The 27,328-nt window shown below is 34.0% G+C and overlaps 1 protein-coding gene and 1 long non-coding RNA gene across 3 annotated transcripts in view; one reads left to right on the forward strand and one right to left on the reverse strand.

The window, feature by feature from the left end:
• SGCD (sarcoglycan delta) overlaps positions 1 to 27,328 on the forward strand; it is a 1,334,163-nt gene that overhangs the window by 951,720 nt on the left and 355,115 nt on the right. The gene's annotated exons all lie outside the window — the stretch shown is intronic.
• Positions 5,384 to 27,328, reverse strand: part of LOC116421057 — a 32,285-nt gene continuing 10,340 nt past the window's right edge. The window contains exons 2-3 of the long non-coding RNA XR_004231376.1: positions 17,643 to 17,733; positions 5,384 to 6,190 (exon numbers count right to left, since the gene is read on the reverse strand). This is a non-coding gene — a long non-coding RNA (uncharacterized LOC116421057). The remainder of the gene's footprint in view (positions 6,191 to 17,642; positions 17,734 to 27,328) is intronic.

Below are 27,328 nucleotides of genomic sequence, written 5' to 3' on the forward strand. Positions count from 1 at the left end.
AACAACAGAATCTCAGACTTAAGAGGAAACATCAGAGGTCATCTAGAACAAAACTAGGCTTTTCAGACTTGAAACAAAGAATCTCCTCCACTAGATAACTGAAAAAGAAATGCAGCCTTTTTGTAAAGCTCTCTGGAGGATGGGGGTTTACCCATTCCTTCTTATGTTAGGACACAGGAATATTTTCCTGACATCAAATCTAAATTGACCTCATTGTTCCTGGATCTGCTCCCAGGAAGTCAAACAAAGGGTCTAACCAGTCAAACAATTAAATAATGTGCATTTATTAAGCATACATTTGATGCTTACTAGCCATGTAATTTGGGGCAATTTTTTATAAACTTCTCTAGACTTCATTTTTCTTGTCTAAAAACAGGCTGGTCTACATGACTTCTGAACTCTTTTCCAGTTATGGACTATGTAAAGTGCATATGTAAATCAAACATTTATTGATAATAAATCATAATTTCACAATCCCCATATTCAGTTACAAGACCCCCATTTGGGGTGTAAGAAGCTGGGCTATGAAGCAGCAAGAGATGTTATTTGTTTTTGTTTAAAATTTAGTGATCTTTGATCTCAGCAAGTTCACAGCTTTTACCTCACTGGGAACATACTGAATTCAGGAACCTAGTGTCTTTCTCCCAGAGTCCATTTATTCATTATTTCATTAGTTTGTCTTTATCAGGAGAAAAAGTACCATGTTTTACTTATAGATGAAGATAAGAAGCTTCAAATCTTAGGTTAATAGGGGCTTTTCCCTATGATCTCTGCCTTATAGTCCCTGAGAACTAAATAGAATCTTTATTCTATTTGCCATTTAATCTTCCTGGAGAAAATCATGATCTAAGGAAAGCAGCATGCAGTAGAATAGAAAGCACATTGGACTTGTATTCAGAGTGCAGGCCTGAGATCCCAGATTGAATCAGTTATTCAAATCTTTGATTTGTAGCTAAAAAACTTGTGAAAAAGCAAAGATAGTACAACAACCTCATTTTGCAAATTAGAATACTGAGGTCCATAGAAAGAAAGTGATTTTTCCAAAGTTCCAGACATAGTAAGAAAGTAGAGATGGAACTCAAACTTAAGTTTTCTCTTTTCATATCTAATGATCTTTCTACATTTTCTATTACTAGCTATGTTTTAAATTTAATTTAAGTTTCAGTTCTAGTTCTACCATTTACTATCCATGTGATCATGAGCAACTCATTGAAATTCTTTGACATGGCCCATTCTTGTTTTATTTTGTGGTTTGATTTTATTTTCCTTGATATGTATGTGTATGTGGGCATATGTGTATTTATGTACACATGCATTTTAGTGTAGAATATCCTAAAGCACTTTAGTTATATGTTTTTAGGTCCAAACCTGTTTTATTGGAGTAGGGAAATCCTGGTGAGAAAAACCATCCTAAGAGTGCATTCCAGCAACTGCTCTGCAATTTAGAAACTTAGAGAATTGTATGGAGATCTAAGAAGTTATGTAATTTGGCCAGTGTCACTGAGACAGTGTGTGGACAAGAAACACAACAGACACCTAGACTCCTCTTCTCCCTCTGCAACTTTAAAGTTCTTTCCCCACCATGTCACATGGAATAGTCAGTGTTCTATACAATAAATTTAATATAGCTAGGCTCCTATTAATATGCAGGTCTTTGGGTGTTGGAACATTAAAAAACAAGATATTTATGCTTATAACCTTGGAATTTATTGTCTAGTACTATAAATAAACCAAGGCCCCAGGAAAAGATAAGAAGTGAAGAGGTCAAATAGGAATGTTTGAAAAATGTAGACAAGGTTAAAAGAAGGAGGCAGTATTTGAATGGTCATAAAAGATGGGTTAGATTTAAAAAGATGAAGATACAAAGAAGAACATTTGAACTTCAAGGAATGGAATGAACAAAAACATGGAAATGAGACAGTGTGGTATGTGTTGGGTGAACAGCAAGTTCGAGGTGTATGTTGAAGTGAACTGAGGCTGAAAAGATAGAGGCTACCAACTGAAGGCCTGTGTATTCATAAAGAGGGGGAAAATTCCTTCAGAATTGGATCCCTTTTTTTAAAATAGAAAGAGATCCTTAAAAAGCAGCTGTTTCATTAGAATTAAGGACTAAAAAACAATGAATCAGCTGTTTCTCAAGGAAGTACCATAGCAGAGCAGGCTGGACTTCTATTTAATGTTGGAAACAAAAGATCTAAGTTCTTCCAAAGGATATGAAGAGAAGAAAAGAAGACCTTCAATAATCTTTTTTTTCCCTCATATTACATAAGTATTCAGCACACAGGTGTTAAATGCTAAAGGAAAGAATCAGAGACAGACAGATAAAGAGACATAGATGGAAATAGAGATAGAAGGGAGGAAAGAAAGAAAAGAGAATGAAAGGATAAAAAAGGAAGGAAGGAAGAAAACAAGGAACAAAGAAAGGAAACAAGGAACAAAGGAATGAACAAAGGAAGGAAATAAGGAAGGAGGAATGAACAAAGGAAGGAATAAAGGATCTTTTGTACCAAAAGCTTTGAGAAAACTCTGCCTGACAATAATCATAACTAAGTGTACAACAAAAATGCCACTTTTTTTTTTCAGTGAGAAAGGGAAGTTTGAATGTTAAACTCTAAGAAAATGCTTTTTGTTGTAGCTTAAACATTTAATTCCTTTTGTGTAATAAATACTGGGTATGAGTCTGCTTTTATGCAACATTGTAGTATACAAGGGAATGATTTTGAGTACATTCCACTATTAAAGCTCATTTCCACAAACTTTTCCTCTTATGAAAGCAGATATTGCATATGTGGAAAATGAAAATATTTGCCCTGAAGCAAAGGGATATTACATTTAATGCTCTGATTTGAGAATATAAATGTCTAATCTGGGAATAGAAGCATAAAGAAAGGAAGGAATAGTAATGCAGCCAAAGCAATATTTAAGGTGCCCATTTTAGTAGTACGTTTGAATATATAATTTGATGTAATAAAATAACTCCACAATCCACTAAAAATTCATTGCCATGATTATGACTCTCTTGTCCTTTCATTTATCAGTAGGAATGTCTCTCCCCAAATCCTATAAGTTTAGCATTTCAGGAAAAGTAGGAAGACATCCTTTAAAAGGCAATTAGATGTAGTCACCCTCCATTCTTTCTGAACCAGTACTACAAATATGTTTAAATCTAAGGCCATTGCTATAAAATTGTGCTTCTTTCATGTCAGTCTTCTGTTGAAGAAGTTCCATTATCTTATTATTTCTTATTGTATCTATCAAGTTTGCCATGTTTTCCCACCTTTACCATACACAACCTCAAATTTCTCTATATTAATTGGTGATCCTTTGTTTCTCCTGTCTCAGAGAAAGAAAGAAGTGACTCTTTTTTCTATCCAAATCAATTCAGTTCAATATTGATAATGAGGAATTTAAATACAAAAGCAAAACTATCCTTGATCTCATAGAGATTACATTCTTCTCAGGTAGTGCCTGACATATAAAAGATGTTCAATGAATGATTGTCAATTGATTGCTCAATTGAGAAAGGAGTCCAATCAATAGCTTATGCCAAGCCTTAGACATGAAAGAGATGAAATATCAAGTTTGTGGAAGGACAAATAGGTCAATTTGGTTGGAACATAGACTCCATAATGGGGAATAATGCAAAACGTCTAGAAAAATATGTAGGAAACAGGTGGAGGTAGGGTTGGGTGGAAGACAGTTTTAGATACCAGATAAAATGATACTGCTATTAAGTCAAAAAGACCAAAAAAAGAGGAAATGGATCTAAATGTAGATTGCTGGATAATTTCCAGCATCACATATTGCCCTCATGGTTAGAAAATAGAAATTAACCGAATATTTTTTTCTTTAGTTCTAAACCTGCCTGTCAAATTGTCAAGTGCAGGACTAATGAAGTTATTTGATGAACAAAACTTTGCAAGATACTTTTTACCATTGAAAACTATGGAAACATTATGTCACACATTGAAGTCATTTTTTAAAAACTTACTTTTTTCTCTTTCTACCTAATAAGAAAACATATAATATACAGAAATAGATATATTGCAGTAGATTACAAGTCTTTTTCATAAGTTTCTGCCTGTCAGCCTAAGAGAAAATATTGAAACATATTTCAAGGATAGGTTAAGTAGGTCCTCCCTCTTGGTCACCCTTAAAAAAGAGAATTCAATATGACACTTTGGGGGTTAGTTATTTTTTATTCATAAGTAGAAAGTGATGAAATATTTGTGTAGCCTCTGATTTATCTATATGTATGCACATATAATCATATTACCAAAGGTGACCAAGGCAGACTTGGCATTTGTTAATCTGTGACTGCTGAGAAAGCATCCATGTTCAAAATTAGAGAATCCATCAAGAGTTTGACTTGAGTGCAAGCAGGGACGTGGTGCACCAAGAAACTGAATCTGTCAAATCCCTTGATAGTACAGAATGGTTTAATCATAGCACTTGACAAGGTCAAGCTGAGTATTCCAGCAACAAGTTTTCTTTCTCTGACTTGAAATGCAATGATTCAGAATCCTTTGGCCATTCCAGTAACCCAACAGTCATATTACCAGCATTCACTGTGCTTTTGAATCCTCCTCTCACATAAAAACAAACTTAGGGTTTGCAATACTCACATTTATAATGAATTCTTAATAGACTGTTCTCATGGAACTGAGACTGGAGAATTGGATAAAGGAAATCCTTTTGATAGAAGCCCACCTTCAATGAAGAGTATAGACCTTGTAAATGATGACATAAACTATTTGGACTCTGTAGCTGTGCCTTAGAAATTAAAGCATATAGATTCCTTCAGAATTTGTGACTGTTCAAAAACGTTACTTTATCAGCTTTGCTTAGCAAACTATTTCCTCAAAGACAATACAAATTCACACTATAACAGAACTGTTGTGGAAATGATGAAATACTTAAAGAGAGTACAATCTTTCCAGGTTCTAATATAATTCAAGTGAAAAAGTAAATTTAGAGTTGAACAACTTGGATTTGAATCTCAGCTCTATTGCTTACAAAGTGTGTGAACCTACGAAAATCGCTTAACCTCAATAGTCTCTGTAAAATTAGGCTACTCAATGATTAGGTATCCAAGATCCCTTCTAACTTAATCTTAAGCAATTAGATGTGATTTTTTTTTTTTGCAAGTAAGTTTTATTGCTAAGTTTTATTTTTACCACAGTTAGTTATGTCCTAAATATCTGTCTGAAATACTACTAATAATAGCATTTATACCACTTTTAGGTTTGCAAAGCACTTTACAAATACTATATTATTTCATCCTTGCAATTATTCTTGAGATAATACTATTATAATCCTCTGAGGTAAACAGAAGCAAAGGACTTGGTCACAGTCATATGGCTAATAGGATTTCGATTTGACCCAGGCCTTCTTTAACTCCAAGTCTAGCATTTTATTTCCATATCCACCTAGATAAATCCAATGAATCCAGTAGTATAACTAGGAAATCCAATTAAATAAACCAGCAAAGGCATGGTATCTCCTATTGTGTATTACATTTCATGGTCATATTCCCTTCCCCATACTTCCTTATCAAAGGGAGGGAATTATTTTTTCATTGATTTTCCAAGACCATGATCAATTCATTATAATTGCTTGGTGTTTATTTTCTTCTCAGTTACCTTCATCTCTATTATTTCAGGCAGTCTGTATATTCTTCTGTTTTTGCTTAATTCATTCTGTGCCATTAGTTTCTCTAATATTTATAATTTCATGTAATGCGATAATGTCTTTATTTTCACATATTACTTTTTTCAGTAATTCCTCAATAAGAATCCATTTCTACTACTGTTTTGCTACTTCAGAAAAGGGCTCAGTTACCCATATCAGCCTAAGAACTATATGTGCTTCTTTTAAACCATTTTACTCTATATGAATGCTACCTTGCCCAAAGTGGGGGCTAAATTAAGGTTTATTGAATTGAATTCACCAATAGAGATAGGACTCTGAGTTCCTCTACTAGCCCAATTTTTAAAAACTAGGTTGAAAACTATACACACTTAAAAGTAACACAATAGCATTTTTATTTTATGCTATTTTATGCTAGTTAAGGCTGACCCAAGTTGATCCAATTGAGTGAGATATGCCTGTGTTCATTTCCCTCTCAGATTATATCATATCATTTTCTTCTCTTGAAGACAGCGGTTAGCAATCTCATGAAGTAATGAGCCTTGTGGGAAAAAAAAAAAAAATATGGCTTTGGTTGCTTTGCATTGTTCAAATAAAGGTTAGAATCACTGAGAACTTTTTTTTCTATAAAAAAAAAGGACTAAATTTAAAATGTAGAGGCTTGGATTTAAATTCTACCTTAGATGCTCACTAGTTTTATAGGCATGGACAAATCACTATTTATAAAAATCTGAATCTTTAATTTTTAAATTGGCATGATAATAATTTTATCATATACTTCACAGGTCATTGTGAGGAAAGTGCTGTGAAAATCTTGAAACAAAATATATTTTTGAATTATTCATCATTTAGTTAGTTCCAAGTCTTCCACTAGTTTGCCATGTAACCTTGGACATATCATTTGTTTATTTTTGATATCATGTAAAATAGAGTTGAATCAAGAACTTTCTAGTACAAGTTCTGACATTAAATATGGAGTTCTATGTTCCATATTCAGAAAATTTTCACTAAATTTTAATACAGAGAGAATAAGTGATAAACCACCACATTAGTTGTTTCTTAATTATCACGTATCTTTGAAGTATTTCCTAGAATAATAGGATTTAGACCTGTAAGAGACCTACATTCTAAAATTATCCCTACTACTTAGTACCTTCTTAACCTAGACCTCAGTATATTACATTATAAAATAAAGCTATTGGATTTCAGTTTCTTTATATGTAAAATAAGAGGTTTGGAGTATATGAATATGTGTGTATATGTGTGTGTAATCTTTTCCTTATGATTTATTATCTCATTTTTATTAAAACCTATAGTTTGGAGAAATCTTGGTTATAAAAGCAGAAAAAAAAATCTTGTCTCTGTTCTATGCTTTCTATGTAGCCTAAGCTTTTGACACATTAGAAAAACATGACTTTATATTTTTAATTTGGCTGCTCTGGGATCCAGTATTATCCCTAGAGAGTGGGAGGCATTTGTCAGTGATAGACTAGTGTAATATAGAAATAAGCCCACTACAGGAAAAAAGAAATTTTCTGGTCTAAAAGTAAATACTTTGTATTAGACAGTTCCACCAGATGACAATTGTCATTCTCCTTTTGAAACAAAGATTGTCACTTTCTATTTTTAATTAAGACTTAAACAATTAAAAACTTTGAGTTTCAGAATCAGAAAAGGATTCCTAGGAGCATACTGAGGAAGTACCTGGTAAAGACCACTTGAATGGGAAGACTCTTTAAGAAGGCATTGATTCCTTAATGAGATTAAGTCAAGGTTAGCAATTTTTTATAAGGCTGACATGGATAAGAACTTTGTTCCAATATCAATAATGACTCCTTAATAATGTATATACACCTCTTGCCTTGGTAAAATGATATTAAGGATGACTGACTGAGTCATGGCTGGATATGAATAAAATTATACATTTGGAACTAGTAGGGATCTTAGTTTTCTAGTCTAACCCTCCTTGTTTTTTTCAAATAAATAGGCCCACAGAGGTTAAATGATTTCTCCCCTCACCCCCCACACTCACCCCCATGACATAGAGATATAAGCAGAAGAGCATAAAACTTAACTTGGGTTCTCTAATTCCAAATCAAAGCATTCTGAACATTGTACCACACACCCTCTAAGATATCTTCTTGGATTTGGGGGGAGGGGGGGAGGTGAAGGGTTGGAGAAAGACAGATGTAAAAGAAAGAGAAATGTAGTAGAAAGACCAATTCTGGTTGATACAGGTAGATTCTTCTGGTAGGGAAGGCTGTACCATTACATTTTCCCCTATCCTCTTCAGAAATTCATGTAAACTAAGGTATCACGTGCCCTCAAAGCTTATCAAAAATGAAGGAAGTATTGGAGCAGGAAGGAATTCCGTATTGTACTCCTGGAACAATTTAAATACTAGCCAGCAATAGCAGAGTGATGAGTAAATTACTAGGAAACTTCCTGGAGTCTGTGGATTATCTCCACCAAAATGAAGGTTGACAGAAATGTCAAGGAACAAACTCATAATATGGAACAAAAACCTATATATTATCTTTACTAATACTAGAAAATACATAGAAAGGGCAAATCCTTAGGGAAAGGGGTTGACTTTTTAGGGACTGTGTTTTTTTTCTCTTATTGTGAGGTCCACAGTCTTAAGACAATGCTCTAAACCTTGAGGAATCACATGTCTAGGAGTAGATATGAGTGGGACTTACTTCAGAGAAAAGAATTTCTGTTGGATTAAATAAAGTTTGTTCTATATTCAATGTATCATTAGCCTGGATGTTTGAATGGGAATTGAGTACCCTTTATTATTTCTGAGGATATTTAAAATAGGGGAAATTCTGAGATTCCCAGAAAAATCCCTAGATAGAAGTGTGATAATTTTTTCCAGGTGTATCTCATTTTATTATATTTCAGAGATATTGTATTCACAGATTTTTTGTTTTGATTTATTTTGTTTTTTACAAAATGAAAATTTTGTGGAAACCCTGCATCAAGAATGTCTGTTCTGTTGGCACCATTTTCCCAAGAACATGTGCTCATATCATGTCTCTGTCATTTTTGGTAATTGCTCCAGTATTTTAAATCTTTCAATATTATTATTATTATTTGTTATGATGATCTGTGATCAGTGAGTAATTGTTTTGATAAATGTTGCTATTGTAACTGTACCTATATAAGATGGTGAACTTAATAAATGTTCCATGTCTCTGATTCCTTCATTGGCCATTTTTCCATTTCTTTCCCTATTTTGGACCTTCCTGTTCCCTGAGACAACAATGTTGAAGAATATTATATAACTTATTTGATAAAGCAGAGTCAGAGGTTGTTGAAGTTATTGGAATACAGTTAGATTCTCCCTGGACAGGGGTACAGGGTCACTAAAATGATGGCATATAGGGTGATAACCCCAAAAGTACATTGGGGTAACAGGCCAGTATTGCAGGTTGTCTCAAAATAATTTTTAGGCTTAGACATCCTCCAAATCATGAGACAAAATTTTTATTACACTGCTAAAAATGGGTTAAATCCATAAGAGTTTTTATCAAAGAAAAGGATTTTAACAATTAACAAAGAAGACAAATTCCCTAGCAGTAACTAGGAGGAAAATGCCATTAAGGGAAAGTTGTCTAGAGAGAATGTCATTGATAGGTGGGCTAACCCTAAAAGGAATTTAGCACCCTAAAAAGAGTTAGCCAAAATTCCATTAGAATTGGGATGGATAGTGCCATCCATATTCACAGAGAGAACCATGGAGACTGAATGTAGATCAATGCATAGCATTTTCATCTTTGTTGTTATTTATTTGTTTGCTTGAGTTTTTTTTTTCTTTCTCATGGTTTTTTTTTTTCTTCTTTGACATGATTTTTCTTTCACAACAAGATGAATATGGAAATATGCTTAGAAGAAATACACATAGTTAAACTATATGATTATTGCTTGCTGTTTTGGGGAAAGGGGAAAGGGAGAAGGGAGGAGAAAGATTTCAAACACAAAGTTTGCAAAGGTGAATGTTGAAAAATATCATTGGATGGATTTAGAAAAATAAAAGATTGGGGGGAAAGAGATAGAAAAGAATTTCTCAAAATTGAAACCTGCTCTGTGAAAATACAAAATTTTGGTTAGGGATTAGAAGTGCAAATGGATAGACATTCTAAATCTTACATTGATAGTGATGTCACGGAACCAAAAAAACAGAATAAAATTCAGTATACTCCTTGAATGAAAATGAACCTTAGGACTTGAATTGTAAACATTGTTTCAAAGGTATGATCAGAATGCAGAGTCAATTTTTGTTGTCATTAGTCACATTTTTTCCTCTCAAGTATTATTTCTTTCTTAATTAAAACCTATTTTTGATAGGTCTGGGAAAGCATTTCACAAAGTCAGAAGTAAGATGCATATTATACTCAGTTGAAGGATAATTTTTCCCAACTTTGAATGTTATAAGAAAACTTTGGGGTTGTTCAATTTTCTTTTTCCCATCTGAAATCTTGATATAGAGAAAAAAGGAGACATAACTTTCTTTTAGAAACTCATTTTCATCCTGAATTTCAAAGTACTTGAAAACTATTGGTTCTCTTCTATACTGTACCCTGATTATACAAAGACACTTGATTGATTGGTTGTTGTCCTTCATTTTTGAAGAGGACCAAAATGACATCACTATGTTAGAGTCGAGTTGCAGTGTGTCCGACTGTGGCTGATCAGATCAATAAGAGCTGAAAATGTTTTATCACAGGTTGGACACAGATAGCCTATATGATCATTTGGGATAACTTCTCTAATTTTGCACATCATGCATTTCTTTTGAAATATGGCATGGAAAATCTTTTGCTCATCCCCAAGGGAAAATCTTCCATTTCTCTGTAGTTTCCTTGTTCCAAAAATTCTACATTTCATCATAGTTGCTTGCAGGGACAATATTCACAATGATAAGGCAGTGTTGTGTCCTCTTCTTTCAATAATTAAAGAATTATTAGAATGTACTTTGCAAAATACAAAGTTCTATACAAGTACTTAGAGATAATGAAGACAGTGATACTTCACAGAGAAACTGTGAAAAGCAATGAATTATTTAAAGTTTGCTTGGTACTACCATCAGCTCCAGAAGAGAGGGAGCAGGAGAGAGATTTGCTGTAAAAAAGATATGTAAAAATTTTTTGGCTGAAGTTCAGCTGGAAAATTCCCAGTAAGTGTTCTTGGCTTTGAAATAGTTGTCCCACAAAATAAATAAAAATGAACAAACATTTAGTAAGTTCCTACTATGTTCTAGGAATTGTGCCCTAAAATTTGAAATGTGTTTTACAAATATTATTTTATTCTTACAACAATACTGGGAAGTAAAGTGCTATTATTTTTCTCATTTTTACAGAGACAGGCAGAAATTAAGAGTGACTTACCCAAAGTCATACCGCTGTTTAAGTGTCTGAGATAGAATATGAATTTAAGTTGGCCTTTCAGTGTATCATCTAGCTGACTTCAAAAACATCAAAGAGAAGTGGGGAAAAAAATTAAGAAGGACTACAACTTATCAAAATAGCATGGTATATTAGAAACAGTGCAAGATGAAATCAGAAGACTGGTTTTGAATCCTATGGTCAATGGAAAATTACTTAATTTGAGATCATTCCACCTTTAGTACTAGAAATACGCCTTAGCAACCACGTAGATCAAGTTTTTCATTTTACATATAAGGGGAAACTTAGCAACTAAGTGGTTAAGTGATTTGACACTCAGAGTTCCTCAATGGTCTAAGCAAGGATTTAGACCCAGCTATTCCTGGGTTCAAGTTCATTCAATTTTAAGTGTACTCTTTAAGCTTCTCTGATATTTTAATTTCTGCATACATAAAATAGGCATATAGCTTTGAGTACCTCCCTTACTGAATTGTTTTGAGGCACAAATAGGGTAATGTATGTAAAGTGTTTTCAAAATTGTAAAGTACTATATATAATGATCAGCTTTTATTACTATTATTCTACACACTGGGAGGAGCATCCATAAGAATCAGCTCATATCAGATCCATTTAAGCATCCAAAATGTTTTACATTATTGCTCTCATTTTAAGATCCAATCTTGAGAGGAGATGAGAAAGCAGAAGTCACAGTGAACTTTCCCTCCGTTTCCTTGAGGTTTGTGTTAATATGTGTTCAGTGTTATAAATGAGTGACTTAAAGTCTTTAAGGGTTTTTCATAGCACTTTCTCCTAGGTCTGTCTGTGCACTTTTGGCATTGTCTCCCTGTGTTATATATATATATATATATATATATATTATATATAATATATATTATATTTATTTTATATATTATATTATATATTATATTATATATTATATATTATATATTATATATAATATATATATATATTTTTTTTTTTGGCACAGAGTAAGCATAAAATGTCAAGTGTTGAACGATTGCCCCTCTAGTGTCTGAACATGATACAATTGGACCCTGACAAAACAATGGTTTGTATAGAGCCAGTCAGCAAGTGTTGATTGATTATCCACTGTGTAGTTTTATCTAGCCATATACTGGTAAGTCAGCCATAAAGTAAAGGGATTTCAAAGGTGAAGTGAAATGAGGAATATGAAAAATTCAGAGATATGGGAACATAAAGTGGTGAAGAGCAAAGAAAGTGTAACCAGGGGGATACAATAAACACAATGATGACAGTAATGTAAATTAAAATGGTTCCAAATTTAGATTTAAATCATCACCAAAAAAAGAAGATTAAATGATACAGGGAAATGAGAGCTAAAATTAAATACAGGAGAACTGGATTTGAATCTTGTGTCTATCCATTAACACCCTGATGGCCTCTTAAATAAGTCAGTACCTCTGGTCCAGAGTTTTCTTTTGTGTAAAATGAGGGGTTTGAACTAAACAGTTTCTGAAATCCCTGTTAGCTCTAAATCTGTGATAATATGGTCCTATGAAATGCCAAGTGGCACCACCAAGTAAAATATGTCATTTTTTTTTTTTTTGGCCACTCAAATCTTCCCTTTATATTTAATCAAAATAGAAAGAAGAGCTTGATTTCTTGTAGGATTTGTGGCTGAAAGGGACCTGGGAAACAGTCTAGTCCAAATACACACACACACACACACACTCCTCCCACCCCCACCCACATATCCTATGTGTACTAAAAAATGAAATAACTTGTCTGTTTCATAACTTATAAAGTGATAGAAATCTAGACCACATCCTCTGCTTTAAATACAAGTTTTTCTTTATACTTCAATATTTCTTCTCATTGAAGATTATATCAGGGAAACACAAACTTTGGCAGTCCTTACAAAGTCAAAACCCCTAAGAATAGGCAATGACAACTGTGTCATCTGAGCACCAAAATATTTAAATGCAAAGAAGGTGGAATCCTTCTTTGATGTCAGGATTCCTTACAGGAATATGTAAGAGAATTATGTTGGCCACAGAGCAATTGTCAGGAAGATGACTGGTGGATTCAAGCTTGTGGGTCCTAGTACTCTGACTAGTCATGATGATTGGTTGTAATAATGATAATGAGGTGGTGCTATAGGTAGAACACTGGACTTAGAGCCAGGAAGAACTTATTTCAAAACCTGCCTCAAACTCTTCCTGACTATGGCTTTGGGCTAGTTTTCTAGTCTCTGTATGCCTCAGTTTCCTTATCCATAACATGGAGAGAATAATAATACCTACTCTTTAGGGTTGTTATGACAATAAAATGAAATATTTGTAAAGCATTATGCAAACTTTAAAGCTCTATATAAACAACTAGGAAGAGCATGCTTTCAGTGAGTCTACTAAGGATGATCTTAGATCCTAATTCTTTTAGTCATCTAAAAAAGCAATTGTTTTTCCTACTTGTACAAGTCCTTAGAATACTCATAAATTCTAATTGACATGGAGTAAAAAGCATGTGGGAACAGGATGAAGTACATATCAGTGTCATACCGTGCTACTGCAATAGCAGTAATTTCAAAGATTCTTTGAGTAATATCACAGAAGATGAATTCATATCCCAATGTTTTATTTAATTATAAAAAGCAATAATCTTAACTAACTGTGCAAACAATTCATTGAATATTAAATACAAAAGAATATTGATATAAAACCAACTGTTCCAGGACTATTTTTCTATAAACTCAAAGCACATAGAATGAGAAAATGATGATAACCACCATTATTATCATCATCATTAATAATACTAATAACTGGCATTTGTAAAGAGCTTTGAAGTTTGAAAATCATATTAGTATACTTTCCTATTCTCTTGCATCTTCACTAAAATCCTTTATGATAGATGCTAGTATCCCATTTGTGGTTGATATCCTTGGTATCAAGGCTCAAAGAGGACTCAGAATTTCAGAAACCTAAGTCCAACATTCTATTCACTCTATGTAGAGTTAAAAGATAATAATAATATGACATCATGAAAACTCACAAATTGTTATCACTTCCTGATCTTCTTAGCTCCTAGTATCTTCCCTCCCAAACTACCTGTTTTTAAGGTACTTTGTACAAATTTGTACTTATTCCCTAAATACTATTCTCTGTACACTTGTTATCTCCCTTAGTAGAATGTAAATTATGTGTATAAGGATTTTTTTTCTTTTATTGTATTTGTCTCTTAAGGGTGCCTGGTACTCACTTAAAAACTGATTAATTGATGATATTGATTAACTAATAACATAGCAAGCAGCCCATGTTATTAAACTTCTATACATCATAAAAGATAATAGATGCATTTGCTAAATATCTGCATATTATTTACATTAAAATCCTTTTGATCTAGAGTTTACTTCCCTTTGCAATAACTATTTGTAAATACATACACACACAACTCACACACTGCTTTGCTTTACTTCTGAATTCATAGGGTAGCACTGTGCCACCAATGTTTAGTTTAGTTTATTTTTTTCCAGCAGTAAGAAATCAATGCATTATTGTCAGTATGACATTTTAAAAGGAGTGTTTGCCATGTAATTGGTAAGACAATTAGCTGCAAGCTAGAGTTAGTAGCTCTGAGGAAATAAAAACGGCTTCCCCCTGTAAGAATTGAGTTAGACCCCAGGAGTGATGACAAAATAAAGAACCATTTTCCTTGTTATGATTCTGGAATGCTTTTCTATTGGCGATCTATGCTTAAAGATGGTTATGATTCTGTTCTAGCCAACTGACATTTATGGCTTTCAGGATTTAGGCTGGGGCTTTCAATTCAGCTCAATCAGATGTCTACAAACAAGCATCTGTTATGTTGAAGTTTCCCAGTGTCTTTCTTTCCAACCTGTTATTTCCTCTAAATCAAATGCTTAGTTCAGTAGAGCCTGAAAATAAAGACAAACTCCGAATAGGCTCAGGGGGACATTTTATAGAAGACGGTTATGAAAATCCAATGTGATGTAGCGGAAGGGGATTGGATTTGGAGTTGGCAGACCCAGATACGAACCTTAGGTCAGACATTGACTTGTTGAAGGGTCAGCTTCCATCCCTTCTCTGTGGCTTCATCTTCCCAAACTCAATTGGACAATTTCTTTACTCTTTTTTTAGCTCTAAAATTTACAATCTTATATTAGAGGAATGGTCACAGAAGTTGTGAGTGGCAAAGCTAAAAGATGAAGCCAGGATCTAGGATTCTGAATATAGAGGTCTTTCCAGTTTACCAATAAAATTGTCATGTATATAGGATGGAACACTAAGTAGACATGGAAGTTATCTGTTGTGTAAGATACAATTCTTTTTATTTTAGAAATTCGTTTATGTTTTCAAACAATCAATTGTCTATTTTTTTTTTCTTTCTCTTACCTCCCTCTTCCCACACACAAAAAAAAAAAAAAAAAGAAAAGAAAAGAAAAGAATGCTGGAAAAAGATTCGTGAAGTCTTGAGTTCTAATCCTGCTTCAAGCAGTTGCTAGTTAAGCAACCTTGGAGATATGAGTTAGCCTCCTTGAGACTTAATTTCCTCAACTGTAAAATAGGAATAATACTAGCATCTATTTCAAAAAGAATTATAGTGAAGATCAAAGAGAATAGAACAGTATACTAAAAATGTTTTTGTCATCTTTAAAATTCTATATAAATAATGATTATTATCATTAATAGCAATAATGTAGCTGATGAATTTGATTATATTTTTTTCATCTGTTCATATGCTATGAGGTAGTAGAAAGCAGCGAAGGGGGAGGAAAGACAGGGAAGAGGAAGGGAGGGCAAGAAAGCAAAACTAAAAGAAGGCAAAGGGAAAAGAAGGGAAAGAGTAGAGGAATAGGGAAGAGTAAAGGAAGAAAATTCTTATAATAAGCATATTCAAACAAAACAAATTGCAATATTGACTATGTTTAAAAATCTGTTTATAATTCTACATATTAGCCCACCATTTCTATGTTTGGAATTGGATATAATTCATTATCTTTACTCCTGCAGAATTGTGTTCAATCATTATGTTAATCACACTTCTTAAATCTTTCAGAATTATTCATCTTTACAATATTTATGTCATACTATAAATTGTTCTACTAGTTTTTCTTAAAGTGGAAATAAATTTAAAAAGACAAAACAGGTGACCACATGAAGGCTGATTGGGTTGAAGCTCTAAGAGCTCTAAGATTTAAAATGATAAACGGATCTTCTCAGATACTCTCATTTCTATGACATTTTTCTGTGTACTTATCTAATTGACTCTCCTAGAATATGCACTCCATGAGGGCAGGGCCCATGAGCTGAATTGAAAGCTCCAGGCTAAATCCTGAAAGCCATAAATGTCAGTTGGCTAGAACAGAATCAAACCAAACTGTTTGGCATGTATTGATATACTCCAACATTATTAATTAATGTTTCTGAGAAAGTCATAGTGAATTATATCTGTAATCTTATCTATTGAGAAGTCTGGTACTGGTAAGATATCTTGAGTTTCAGAATATTGAACTTTGGTGAACTATTTTGATAAGATTTCCACACTAATTTCAGCCTCAATATCAGGAATTCCCAAAATATGAAGCAACCATAATGCCTAAAGAAGAGTCAGTCTACCCAGGTCAGTAATGTAGTAGTCAACAATTCCCTGATGATCAACAGTATGATAGTCTTATGAGTAGCCCCATTTCTAACCAGAATGATTACACACTAGAGCAATAATTGGTGGAATTATGCATTGGTCTAATCACTCTGGAAAGTAATTTGAATTATACTAATTGCTGGAAATGTCCTTATGTTTTTACCCAAACATCTTTCTGCTGTGCATAAACCATAAGAAGGTCAAGGATGAAAAGAAAGTTCTTATATACTCTGAAGTGAACACAATCATATTTTTGTAATAATAAAGAATTGGAAATTAAGTAGTTGAGGAATGATTAAATAGATTGTAGTAAATGAGCATCATTTCTTACTTTACAATAAGAAATGGTGAATATGAAGACTACATAGAAATGTTCAAAGACATATAAATCAAGGCAAAATAAAGAAAGCCAAACTGTTCAGCATATATTGATATATTCCATGTTAGTCATTCAAATAAGCACTGAAGTTAAAAAGACAAAATAAAATCATTCCTGACATCAAGGACTTGACTGCATTCTAAAAGAAGGGACAACATCTACATATATAACAGAAGTACAATATATGCAGCTACACCTGGGTTATTTGGTATGATCATAGTGGAATATATAGTTATGTCTTGTACTTTTTGCTTAAAAAGTTAAGGTAGTCATTTATACAGACACACACATTATATATGGATGTATATATATATATATATATATATGAATATTTATTTACATATATGAAATATATTCTATTATATATACTATATCATGATACTTTAAGGGTCAGCTCAAGGCAAAACTGTGAATAAGACAGATTAAATTTTACTGTCTTCCCTTAGTTTCGCCTTCAGCATTTTCTCACTTTTATCTCTAGCATTTCCTTACTTCTATCCCCAGTATTCTTATACTATCTCCTCCTTCCTTTTAGGACCCTCAAGAATCAGAGTAGCTACTTTTTTTTAGGCAGCATTACCTACCTCATATCTTTTTCTAATTCCTTTTGCTTTCACCCATCAAAGCATACGTATGCTATTCCCTTAGGTCTTGCTCTTTTCTTCAAGGGATTATCTGAAAAAAAAAAAACACAGTTTCAAATAAAATGTGAAGGGGTCATAGCAGATAAAAAGTGCCAAATAGCTCTGTCAACTTTTACATTTTTCCTAATATACTTAATATCTTAACCTAAATAAATTAATAATGAGTTTCTGTCACCAGGATCTGAGGTAAAGGGGACATTTAAGGCATTTAATGCATTAAAAGTGAAGAGGGTTGGTGATTACCATCCAGCTATATACATCAAAGAGGATTTGAAGTGGGCAGGATAGTAGATGCTTTTGTCTTAAACTTATGTCTTGCTACGCTGGCTTTAGTGTTGACTGATGCCATACATATTCATGCTTGTAACATGCACATCTCACATAGCAATCTCTCCTAAAATTGCCTTCAGAGCTTGTCAACAATCATCTCCGCCACTCATTCAGCTTGGCCTTAATTTGTCAAAATTAGTGAGGTTTGCCTATGTTTTCTTCCAGTGGCTTGATCCTGCCATTTTCTTCTCTTACAGGCAATGACTAGAAATAGCAACTAGGCAATTAGTCTTGAGAAAGAGCATAGATCATCAGTGTATATACAAATATACAGGTAATATATACAATATTAGACACATTTACATACTTGTATATATGTCTATATTTTTACTGTTATGAATATATGCATATATATGTGTATATATGTATATATATGTGTGTATATCTATTTGTTTATAACTATTCATGGATATATACATGATTATGTGTATGTATGTAGATAGATAGAAAAGGTTATAAATCAATATCCTGAACAAAGCCTTATAGTAGTATTCATTAAACTGTTGTACATTTTAGTGTTCTTAATTAGGCCTTGTTATCTTCAAGGGCTTATCTGAAAAAAAAAAGAGTTTAAAATAAAATATGAAGGGATAATAATAGATTAAAAAGTGCCATGTGGCTCTCCCAGTCAGCTTTTGCATTTTTCCTGGTACCCTTAAGGTACCTAATGGAATCGTGCAATGACCAATTGGTCAATATGGTATGGTAGATCAATAACTAGACTTGGAGTTAAGAAGAATATGGTTTGAATTCTATCTCAGATAGTTACAAGATGTGTGACACTGAACACAGACTTTCTTTGAGATTCTGTTCACTTTTTGAGTGAACAATCTTTGAGATTCTGTGCACTTTTTGCAAAAGGTACCAATTCACTGAGATGATATGAGTAATGCATTCTACAAACCTTAAATGCAATATAAATTACCACCATCATCACCAACAGTTATTGTGAAAATGAAATGACCTATCACAATGAAAATCAAATTTTTTAAAAAAATTTTTCCTTGTTCTGTGTTTTCAAATATTGGAGGTGAGAGAATTGTAGTGAAAAAAAAAATTGTCAGTTGAAGAAAAAAAATAGTTCTGATTTGGAATTTCTTTAGACTGAAACAAGAAAGGAGAGGAGAAAAGGGAAGGGAAGGAAATATGGAATGTAGCAAGATCTCCAGAGAGTGACCAGCTTCTTTGCTTCAGTTTTAGACCCAAGTTACAGCAAATAAGAAAGAGATAATATGGTGGAATACAAAGATTCAGAGTCCAAATTCTCATTCTAATGCTCTCTACTTGCCTGACGGAGGCAAGGCCCTTTCTTTCTCTGAACTAATAGGGATGGTAATCTCCCCAAAAATGAATATTAAATTCTTTTTGGAGGTAAAAGCATTCTATAAATCTGTGTCTTTATTAAGTTATTATGTATTGAACTCTGAGTATTGTGTACATTAACATAGTCCACATAGGAATTACATCTGCTTTTTTAAAAATATATCCTGTCCTAGAAATCACCAGCTGCCAGCTGAACAGTCCCCATTTACTAACCTTACATGAAAAGAATGTCTCTGAGTTGATAGTTAATGCATCAGTCCAACAGCCCTTCCCATTTGGGGATGCATTTTCCATTTGTCATTATCTCAGCCCTCCTGCTCAATGGAAGGGTGAATGTAGAAGATAATTAGGGAGATGATATTTAATTAGTTTTTGTTTCAAATCAGGCTATTCAGTAGTGAACCTGGCCAACCAGACTGATGGGCATTAATGAATGAAACTGTGTGATTAAAACATCTGTCACTGTCTTATAGGGTCGATTCTGAATTTGGATTGGCTGATCACTGAGAGCTTGATGATTGTCATGGAAAGCCAAATTAGCCAAACTTAATGTTCTCCTAATCATTCGCCTATCGAGTTGACAGTGATTGGTAGCAAACATGCACCAATGAGCAGTAATGAAGTTGCTTCCAGATCAGCTCAGCATAGGTTTTTCAGGCTAATTAGGTAGACGAAAATGTTAATTTAATCAAAGGAACATGTATTCATTAAAGAAGGTGTGTAAGAGAGCTGGAGGAGAAAATTAGCACCATCATTGGAGAGGTACAATTATAGCTGCCAACTAAGCTATTCTGACTTCCAGCAATCATGCCTCTGTTTGCAGCATCTTTGAGAGATTAGCCTCCATCCCTGGGAATCACGCCCAGATGGGTCCGCTTGAGATCTGGATGCTGCAAGAGAGACATTGACAGTGGAAACCAATGTAATAAACTCATTGCTTATCCTTGTTTTCCAAAAGGTTGGGTACTTTCCTTACTAGTTATGACAGCAGGATGTGTTATATTGAGAGGTAGAATGATATAAATGAAAGATCATTGGATTTGGAAACAGAAAACCCAAATCATATCCTAGTACTGCTAGTTTTGTGACTCGGGTAAAGCATTCAAATTCTTTAGACCTCAGTTTCCTCAACTATAAGATAAGTATACTAATTTTGAAAGTACCTTCCTTTTATAAAGCTATGATCGTATGGCCATATGATAATCTAAACTCTCTTCCAGCTACTTAATACACATTGTGTACTGTGCTCCCATGATCTTAGACTCATGTGGTTTTACTTTTTATATTGTTTACTTTACCCAAACTCAACAAGAATATACAACAAATATACAGTGGTATTTATCTTTCCTGGACATGCTCCCTTTGTCCCCATCTGGCCATCAGGTCAAAATATGAGCAAGTACATGATGACTTATATGGTATTCATAAATCTAACACCCCAAAGGAATCCACTGCCTTTAACTGACCAGTAAGCTGTGTTGGGAAAACAGGAGCCAGTCAGTCTTTTTTTTTTGTCTTCTTTTACAAGAAGTTAATATCTGCTAAGTGGTGGCGAGGTAGGGAATGTGAGGTAAACATTAGTTTTATCACATAAAATCTACCACTGTAGATTCCTAAATTATTCCAGGTTTATCTAATGTCACTCTTATTCATGTATTCGATTTAGGACACACTGTACTGCTCTTCCTCCCCCCAAACTCATGATGCTCTCTTCTATATTCAAGTCCTACCTTAGGAATGTTTTTGAGGTCTGACATAGACTTTCTCTACCTGTCTTTTTCTTTTTTCCATCCTCCCTCACATTCATTCAAAGGTTCGACTCTTCTATAAAATTTTCTTGTTTCCTAGAGTGGAAATGGTCTCCCTCTCCTCAAATTATAAAATTCCTTCTGGATTTTCATCTTTATATTTATTTCACCTCATACATCTATACATACATACACACAAATATATACACACACATACATATACATGTCTTCATCACACGAAATTAGAAGCTCCTTAGAGAACAGGAACTATTATTTTTCTCATACTGCTTCATGACTTTTTTATTTTATTTTATTTTATTATAGCTTTTTATTTACAAGATATATACACAGGTAATTTTTCAGCATTGACAGTTGCAAATCCTTTTGTTCCGACTTTTTCCCTCCTTCTCCCTACCCCTTCCCCCAGATGGCAGGTTGACCAATACATGTTTAATATATTAAAGTATAAATTAAATATATACATGTCCAATAAATGTATTACATGTCCAAACCATTAATTTGCTATATAAAAAGAGTCAGACTTTGAAATAGTGTACAATTAGCCTATGAAAGAAATCAAAAATGCAGGCGGACAAAAATAGAGGGATTGGGAATTCTATGTAGTGGTTCATAGTCATCTCCCAGAGTTCTTTTGCTGGGTGTAGCTGGTTCAGTTCATTACTGCTCTATTGGAACTGATTTGGTTCATCTCATTGCTGAAGATGGCCACGTCCATCAGAATTGATCATCATATAGTATTGTTGTTGAAGTACATAATGATCTCCTGGTTCTGCTCATTTCACTCAGCATCAGTTCTGTAAGTCTCTCCAGGCCTTTCTGAAATCATCCTGCTGGTCATTTGTTACAGAACAATAATATTCCATAATATTTATACCACAATTTATTCAGCCATTCTCCAATTGATGGGCATCCACTCAGTTTCCAGTTTCTGGCCACTACAAAGAGGGCTGCCACAAACATTCTTGCACATACATACCCCTTTCCCTTCTTTAAAATCTCTTTGGGATATAAGTCCAGTGGTAACATTGCTGGGTCAAAGAGTATGCACAATTTGATAGCTTTTTGCTTCATGACTTATAAAGTGATTTTTTCACAAGACATTTCAGCTATACGAATGTTATTTTTTCTATTTTTATATGAAAGAAAATATATAAAATTACCTCAAAAAGGTTAATATCTTGTCCATGGTCATATGTTTTATGCACAGTATAGCTGAAATGAAATCATAGGCCTTTTTGTGCAAAAATGTTTGTAGCAGCCTTTTTTTGTAGTGGCAAGGAACTTGAATGTAAGTGAATGCCCATCAGTTGGGGAATGAATGAATAAATTAAGGTATATGAATGTAAAAGATTATTATTATTCTATAAGAAACAATCAGCAGGATGATTTCAGAAAGCCTTGGAGAGACTTACATGAACTGATACTAAGTGAAGTGAGTAGAACCAAGAGAATATTGTACACAGCAACAACTAGAGTACGTGATGATCAATTGTGATGAACTTCCAGCAATTAGGTGATTCAGTCCAATTTCAATAAAATTATGATGGAGATAGTCATCTGCATCCAGAAAGAGGACTATGGGAACTGAATGTGGATTACAACATATTTTCACCTTTCTGTTGTTGTTGCTTTTTTCCCCTTTCTTACTTCTTTTCCTTTTTGATCAGATTTTTCTTGTGCAGCATGATAATTATGGAAATATGTATAGAAGAATTGTATATGTTTAAGATATATTGGATTGGGGGGGCGGAGCCAAGATGGCGGAGAAGACACACGCGTCTTTCTAAGCTCTTCTCTTACCCTCGTTACCAATATTATATCGAGCCTCAAAAATAGTCTTGACTGCTACAATTCGGAAAGATAAGAAGTAGAACAACTCACCTGCCAAAGAAAATCTGCAATCCGCCAAAAAGGTTGGTTACGGGGCCAGGGGGGAGGTCAGAGACGGGGAGAGAAATTAGGTTCCAGGAGAGTCTCAAACCCGAGGGTGAAAGCACAGATCTCAGCAAAGCGCCAAGAGCCCCAACCCGCAGTAGGGCTTTTCCTTGGGCAGTTGTGATCCTGCACGGCAGGAGGACGCAGCCGGGTTAGCCTCCAATCTGCACAGTGGGGAGCTCGGCTTGGGCCATAGAGCTTTTCCAGGGCCGATTTGATTGGGCAGAGACACTGGGGCAGAGTTCCGGGCGGCGGTCTGCGCTCAGCTGCTAAACCACAGTCCCACAAGAGGCCCGGCCTGGGGCAGTGACACTTTCACCACTTGTCTCTAGCCTAGGGCAATCGATAATCCACTCAGCCCTACTAAGCAGTTTGATAGCTCGCCAGTGCTGAATCCATCCTGTTGGGGGAAGGAAAACCTCACCCAGAGCACTCCAATACCTCGGAGGGAAATCGCTTAAATCTTTCCCCTGCTCTGGCAGGGCTGGTAACCCCTTGCCTAGGAGACCACCCTAAAGGCTTTAAAACATGAATAAAAGATGAAAAGAACAATCGACAGCCTATGCAGAAAAAGACAGGTCAGCAAACCTGAAGAGACCCTCAAACAGCAAAATGATCAGACTGTCCTTCCTTACATAATGCCTCATAGAAGAAGGACCATTAAAAGTCCAAAAGAGATTAGAAGATAAATGGGGAAAGGAAGAGAAGCCTTACAAGAGAGCAAACAACTCCTGAAATAAAATTGGAAAAGTTAAAAATTCCAGGAAGTGCAAATTTGAATTGGAAAAAAAAATCACAGGAAAGTAAGAATTGTAATTGGAAAAATAAAGAATTCATAAAAGTAGGATCCGGAATGAAAAGACAAAGAACAAAAGAAAGTAGAATCGGTGAATTGGAAAAGAAAATAACACTAAAAAAAAATTAGTGAAATGGAAAAAATTCCACAGACCAAAACAATACATTCAAAAACTCAATTGGACATATACAGAAAGAAGTAAAAGCTAATGAAGAAAATAATTCTTTAAAAATTGAACTGAACAAATTGAAACTAATGATACATTGAGACAGCAAGAATCAGTCAAGCAAAACCAAAAAATGACAAACTGGAAAAACCATGAATTATCTACTTAAATGACAGACTTGGAAAATAGATTCTAGGAGGATAATCTGAGGATTATTGGACTCTTCCGAAAACTATGATGAAAAAAGAGCCTAGATACTATTTTACAAGAAATCATCAAAGAGAACTCAGATGTAATAGAATCAGAAGGTAAAATAGGCATTGAAAGAATTCATCGAACACCTTCTGAAAGAAACCCTAAAATAAAACACCAAGGAATATTGTGGCAAAATTTCAGAACTATCAGATAAAGGAAAAATTTTACAAGCAGCCAAAACCATTTAAAGGAGGTGCCACAATAAGGATCACCCAGGATCTGCTGCCTCTACATTAAAGGAAAGAAGGGCCTGAATATAAATTCCGAAAGGCACAAGAACTTGGGATGCAGCCAAGAATAAACTACCCAGCTAAGCTGAGCATTTTCTTCCAGGGAAGAAGATGGAATTTAATGAAACAAATGAATTCCATTTGTTTCTGAAGAAAACCAGAATTAAACAAAATTTGATTCCAAGAATAGAACTCAAGAGATGCAGAAAAAGGTAAAATAACTCTTGAGAATTGTATTTCTGTTGTGGATATACAAAAAATAATGTAAAATTTGATAGTACTGATATAACATAAAAAAAGGGAAGTATATATGGAAAAGGGATCATGGCAGAATAAAGGTAAGGAGGGAAAAAAGAGGGAAACCACATCCCACAAGAGGCTAAGGAAACTTATCATATCTGAGGGAATTTAGAGGGGGAGGAACATGTGTGAATCTTACTCATCAGAGTTGGCTCAAGGAAAAATTGACATTTGTTTTGAGAAAATTCTCGCCTATTAAAAACAGGGAGAGGAAAGGAAAAGAAAAAGAGAATAAGGAAGGAAGGGGGAAGACTCAAAGGGGGAGGGAGGGATTATAAAGAGGATAAATATTGGATACAAGAGGGGCTATAAGTTTAAAAGGGGGAAAGAGGGTTGGGGAGGCAAGAATAAGTAAAGCACAATCTGGGGTTATTAGGATGGCAGGAAATACAGATTTAGTAATTCTAACCGTGAAATGTGAATGGGATGAACTCCCCATAAAGAGGAGGCAGATAGGACTGATCAAAGTCAGAACCCTACAATAGTTGTTTACAAGAAACACATTTAAAGCAGGGGGATACATATAGAGTAAAGGTAAAAGGCTGGGCAAAACTATTATGCTTCGGTGAGTCAAAAGAGGGGTAGCCATCCTTATCTCAGATCAAGCAAAAGTAAAATTGATCTAATTAAAAGAGATAAGGAAGGAAACCAATCCTGCTAAAGGCAGCATAAACAACGAAGCAATATCAATATTAAACATATATGCACCAAGTGGTATGGCACTCAGCTTCCTAAAGGAGAAGTTAAGGAGAGTTGCAAGAAGAAATAGACAACAAAACTGTAATAGTAGGAGATCTCAACCTTGCACCTCAGAATTAGACAAATCAAACCACAAAACAAATAAGAAAAGAAATTAAGAAGTAAACAGATATTAGAAAAATTAGGTATGTTGGATCTTTGGAGAAAATTGAATGGAGATAGAAGGAATATACTTTCTCAGCAGTTCATGGAACCTATTCAAAAATTGACCATATATTAGGACATAAAGACCAAAATTAAATGCAAAGAAAGCAGAAATAGTAAATGCTTTTCAGATCATGATGCAATAAAACTACATTCAACAAAAATTAGGGGAAATAGACCAAAAGTAATTGGAAACTAAACAATCTCATCTTAAAGAATGATGGTGAAGCGAAATTATAGTACAATTAATAATTTCACTCAAGATAATGACAATGATGAGACATCATACCAAAATTTGTGGGATGCAGCCAAAGCGGTAATAAGAGGAATTTTATATCCTTAGAGGCTTACTTGAATAAAACAGAGAAAGAAAAGATTAATGAATTGGGCTTTGCAACTAAAAACTAAAAAAGACCAAATTAAAACCCCAATCAAATACTAAATTGGAAATTTAAAATTAAAAAGGAGAAATTAAAATATTGAAAGTAAAAAATCTATTGAACTAATTAATAAAACTAAGAGTTGGTTCTATGAAAAGCCAATAAAATAGATAAGCCTTTTGGAAATCTGATTAGAAAAAGGAGGGAGGAAAATGAAATTAGTAGTCTTAAAAATGAAAAGGGAGAACTTTCCACCAAGGAAGAGGAAATTAGAGAAATAATAAGGAGTTATTTTGCTCAACTTTATGCCAATAAATTTGATAACCTAAGTGAAATGGATGACTACCTCCAAAATATAGACTTCCCAGACTAACAGAGGAGGAAGTAATTGCTTGAATAGTCCCATTTCAGAAAAAGAAATAGAACAGGCAATTAAACAACTCCCTAAGAAAAAACCCCCAGGACCAGATGGATTTACATGTGAATTTTACCAAACATTTAAAGAACAATTGGCCCCAATGTTATATAAATTATTTGATAAAATAGGGAATGAAGGAGTCCCTACCAAATTCCTTCTATGACACAGACATGGTACTGATACCTAAAACCAGGTAGGCTGAAAACAGAGAAAGAAAATTATAGACCAATCTCCCTAATGAATATTGATGCTAAAATCTTAAATAAGATATTAGCAAAAAGACTACAGAAAATCATCTCCAAGATAATACACTATGATCAAGTAGGATTTATACCAGGAATGAGGGCTGGTTCAAATTAGGAAAACTATCAATATAATTGGATGTTAATAACCAAATTAAAAAACCATATGATCATCTCAATAGATGCAGAAAAGCATTTGATAAAATCCAACATCCATTCCTATTAAAAACACTTGAGAGTATAGGAATAAATGGACTTTTCCTTAAAATAATCAGCAGCATCTATTTAAAACCATCAGTAAGCATCAATGTAATGGAGACAAACTGCAACCATTCCTAATAAGATCTGGAGGAAACAAGGTTGCCCACTATCACCGTTACTTTTAATATTGGTATTAGAAACGCTAGCTATAGCAATAAGAGCTGAGAAAGAGATTAAAGGAATAAGAATAGGCAATGAGGAAGCCAAATTATCACTCTTTGCCGATGACATGATGGTATACTTAGAGAACCCCAGAGATTCTGCTAAAAGTTATTAGAAATAATCCACAACTTTAGCAAAGTTGTTGGTTATAAAATA

The sequence above is a fragment of the Sarcophilus harrisii genome, chromosome 2 (assembly GCF_902635505.1).
Source record: "Sarcophilus harrisii chromosome 2, mSarHar1.11, whole genome shotgun sequence".
Classification (NCBI taxonomy): domain Eukaryota; kingdom Metazoa; phylum Chordata; class Mammalia; order Dasyuromorphia; family Dasyuridae; genus Sarcophilus; species Sarcophilus harrisii.